This window comes from Triticum aestivum, chromosome 4A, assembly GCF_018294505.1.
Source record: "Triticum aestivum cultivar Chinese Spring chromosome 4A, IWGSC CS RefSeq v2.1, whole genome shotgun sequence".
Taxonomy (NCBI): domain Eukaryota; kingdom Viridiplantae; phylum Streptophyta; class Magnoliopsida; order Poales; family Poaceae; genus Triticum; species Triticum aestivum.
In genome coordinates this window covers 47,213,433-47,217,454 of record NC_057803.1, presented here as the reverse complement: position 1 = coordinate 47,217,454, position 4,022 = coordinate 47,213,433, and the positions used below count along the sequence as shown (strand labels likewise).

General features: G+C 40.8%; 1 long non-coding RNA gene across 1 annotated transcript; it reads left to right on the top strand.

Annotated features, from left to right (window-relative positions):
• The first annotated feature begins 426 nt into the window (after positions 1-426).
• Positions 427-1,048, top strand: LOC123081733 (uncharacterized). Its single transcript, XR_006438776.1, has 3 exons — positions 427-537; positions 620-697; positions 959-1,048. It is a non-coding gene; the product is annotated as an uncharacterized lncRNA (long non-coding RNA).
• Positions 1,049-4,022: the final 2,974 nt, after the last annotated feature.

The following is a 4,022-nucleotide window of genomic DNA, read 5'->3' as shown; positions in this document are numbered from 1 at the left end:
TACTGGGCTTTTTTTGTTTTGTTTGCAAAATGAAGGGCGCATTTGATTTCTGGGTCTGCTCCGTGCAGGTCTACCCCGAGGGGACTCACATCGTCATCCCGTGGTTCGAGAGGCTGATCATCTACAACGTCCAGATGGTAACTTTCTCCTGTCTCAATCCCTCTTCACCTAGCGTAGATGCGTGATTTACTGCTGACCTGCGTGTGAAATCCATGTTTGTGACCCACTAATAGGTCTGACTTTAGTTGGCCAATGTTGATATTCTGCACATGTAAGAGGATCTGGTTCATGTGAAGGGCTTCAGATGGATGTATTCTTTTCTTCCTGCATTATATTTCTTGCTCATTGGTTGTTAGTGCTTAGGTTGTACTAGTAGCAGCGGGCTTCAGATTTCTCATTTGTGCAAAGAATAAGTTCAGTCAGTCCTGATTTAGACAAGTAACATTTTTTTTGAAATAGTAGAACATGCAGTCCTTTTACAAATGAAAGAGAGGCAAAGAAAGTGTTGAACAAGAACAACTATCAGCACAACATGTTGTGAGTTGCACATCCTTTTTTGCATTCATTTTGAAAAATGACCCCTTCTTAGTTGCTTGTCACGCTTGGCCACTGGTTGCAGGTCTATGTTCCGGTGGAATCGTTGATTTCTAAGGAGGAGAGGAAGAGAATACAGGGGACCGCGTCTTCAGATTCTCAGGTAAATGCTCTGCTCCTCGTTTTTATTTTCACATCACTGATTGGCAAAAATTGTGCTTGTGTCTAACACATGCTTAAATTCATCAAGAAACAAAATGTTCTTGATCTGAATCTCACATGCTTAAATTCATTGAGAAATCAGGATCCTATACTTCATTAATTTTTCTAGACGAAATACTTATTATTATGATTTGTAATTCCATTCACATGTTTCAGGGTCCGGTCATAGTGGCTTCAAGCTTTATTTTTAACCTTCTTGCAGTAATGGATAATTACAAGAACATTCCTCAATTCCTCTATGGCTTAAGCCCATCTCAGATGGAAATGTTTAAAACTGACGACAACCCTTATAATGAGCAATATTGCGAGATGTTGGTTGCCTTTTAGAGAAAATCTGGATCGTGGGGTGACTCTGGCTGTAAACTGAACTTGGTTCAGTTAAAAACTGCACTGTCAAATCTGGACAGCAAGCTTATATCTGAAAAATGAGTTAGCTAGGCTCAGAATTTTGAGTTGGCCCCTTTACATATGTTTTAGATAAAGTTCCAAGGTTTATTTAGAGTATTTATTTGTGTCGTTTGGATGTACGGTTTGAGAGCAGCCATCAGTTTAGTTTGCTGTCCCGAAATATATGTTCCTGGGTACAGTATTTTGATATGGTAGATTAGGCCCTGTTAGAGGTGGTATTAAAATAAAGTTACAACATGACAATTTTAGAGGCTATTCTGTAGATACTTAAACACATATCACTTGTCAGGTTTCGTTAGGTATATTAAATCCTATGAAATTATCAAAGTGGGATGTACTATGTTGGACAAAATTTTATGTTTGGACTTGGGTGAATGTAACCAGACTTATACTCTCAGATTTTGTCATAGTTGATGGTGTGAGGACTTATAATGTGGTAAAGTATAAACATTGTTGCAACACCAAAATTAGTGAAATATATTTCCTTTTTTTGTTGTTGATGACAAAATATGTTCAGAGTTCAATTCTTTTCTTATCAGCAGCAAAAACGACTACATATTGTACAATGGGCATGATGGATGTTGCAGGTTCATTGATGACAAAATATATTTCTTTTTTTGCTGCTGATGACTAACATTTTTGCTGCATATGTTCAAAGTTCAATTCTTTTCTTATCTGAAACTAACATATTTTACAATGGGCATGATGGATGTTGCAGATTCATTAATGACAGCCAAGGGTTCATGCTCGGAAACGACTACATCTTGCTCCATGTTGTCGGCTCAGCTAAAGTCCTTAATCATGAGGAGATGGGACACGTCGATTGTTAGAGTACACTTGACAGGTGCATTTTGTGAAATTCTAGCCAAAAGATTGATAGCATTCTTGCCTGCTTGTTCTTTTCAGTTCAAAATAAATGTTCCTTTTCTTATTGAATCCAAAGTAGCTATTCTTTCCTCTACAAAAGAGTGTAATCTTAACCAGTGATTGTTTCCAACATGCAAGGACGTGACCACAAAAATCTACTCTGGAGAGTTGACAGAGGGAGCACATGCTAAGTTGACTTTTTCCTACGGATTTGCTTATCGTGAAGATGCTTGCAAGGATGCAGAGGGGTTGGATCATTTGGAGAGATGCCATTGTTTGGTGTTTTTATGCATTTTGGTTTGCTTGTAACTGTGTTTGCACTAGCTGGGAGTAAGTGACTTGGCAAGAAGTGTAGGTGTTTTAATTGAAGGCCTGAAAACCATGACAATTCTTGGATTAGTAATGATGTGTGATGCTGCTGGTTTATTGCAATGTGTTTGTTTTAGTTGTTGGAATTGTATGCATAGAATGGAATTGATGGCTTTTATTTTTTTTAATTCCTAATTAGTTAGTAGTAGCGTGGGAAAAACCAAACGCGTACTACTACTTCATTAGTAGTAGTGTGGGTTTGAAACCGGGCTACTACTAACTTTTTAGTAGTAGCGTGGGGAAAAAATCAGCCGCGCTATTACTATTTCATTACTAGTAGCGTTGGTTCGCACCCGCGCTACTACTAACTTGTTAGTAGTAGCTTGGGTTTACCCGCGCTACTACTAACTATTAGTTGTAGCGCGATACTAGTAGCGCCGGTACCCGCGTTGCTAGTAGCCATTTTACCCGCACTGCTAGTAGCCTTTTTCCTAGTAGTGTTACACTCCAATATCTGTATGCATTGCAGGGTTTATCGCACCCACCAGGATTTCCAGTCCCAAGGATGTTTGGTCCATACGATTTGTCATGACCTTTGGACTGTCCTGCTTGTGGGAGTAGGCGGGGCCCCTGCATGCCACGTGTAGTTGGACGATCAATCTTCTGTTTAGTACTTCAACATAGTGATTTCCTGGTAAGGATTCACTCGTGTCACATCAAGTAAATCTTATTGATTTACTATCTAAATCTTATTGATTTAATGTCATGTTTTCTTTCTTTTCCTGCAATTTTACGATGCAGGTTTTTCCATGTGACATTCATCACAGAATAAACCGTTTGGTTTGCTCTATGATGGCTATTTTTGCAGGTTTCACTTCTTATGTCGTGTCAGTAACGAAGGCACTGTCCATCACTTATACTACTAGAAAAAATTGGATCAGTCTGTTGTCTGAGTACAAGCTGAATCCCTATGATGAACTGCAGTTTGGTTTAACAATAACTCCACAATTAGTCCTTCTCGCGTTTAAAAGAAATGAAGAAAAAGATTGGATCACGGTCACGGATCCTAGTCAAGTTAGAAAGCTGATCATAGCAGACCAGACACGATCGCCGCTGTCTCGCACAGATCGAGCACCAACAGTTGCTCTAGCACTGACAGTGGCAGCAGCTCAGTCTGATCCAGATGAGGATTGGGCACCGACCGCGTCAGCAGATCAGTCTGATCTATCGGAGGATCGGGCAGCAACACCGGCACCTGCTCCGACACCGGCACCAGCTCTACAAGGAGCACCATCTCCGGCAGTAGCAGTGACTTCGGCACCTGCACCAACACTTGCACTTGCATCTGCTCCGGCCCGTGCAGTTGCACCGGCAACAGACTGGGCTGCAGTTCGCACTTCATATACCAAAGTCCTTACAAAAACCGACATGTCCACCTTCTTGGTAAGCATTGGCCGCCCAAGTGCTTCGTTCTTTTTTCTTTCCATGTTGTTTTACATGATTCACTATGTTGATCTAACTGTTTGGGTATGTCTTCTTGTTTGCAAACAGAGAATTCCTAGAGCAACGAGGGAGTCGTTCAACAATGCGGGCGACCGCGGCCAAGTTTCTCTTACCATGCGCAGCCTTGGTGTGAATGAACCTGCTCAATATACCATAAGTACAAAGGATGGTCGCATGAT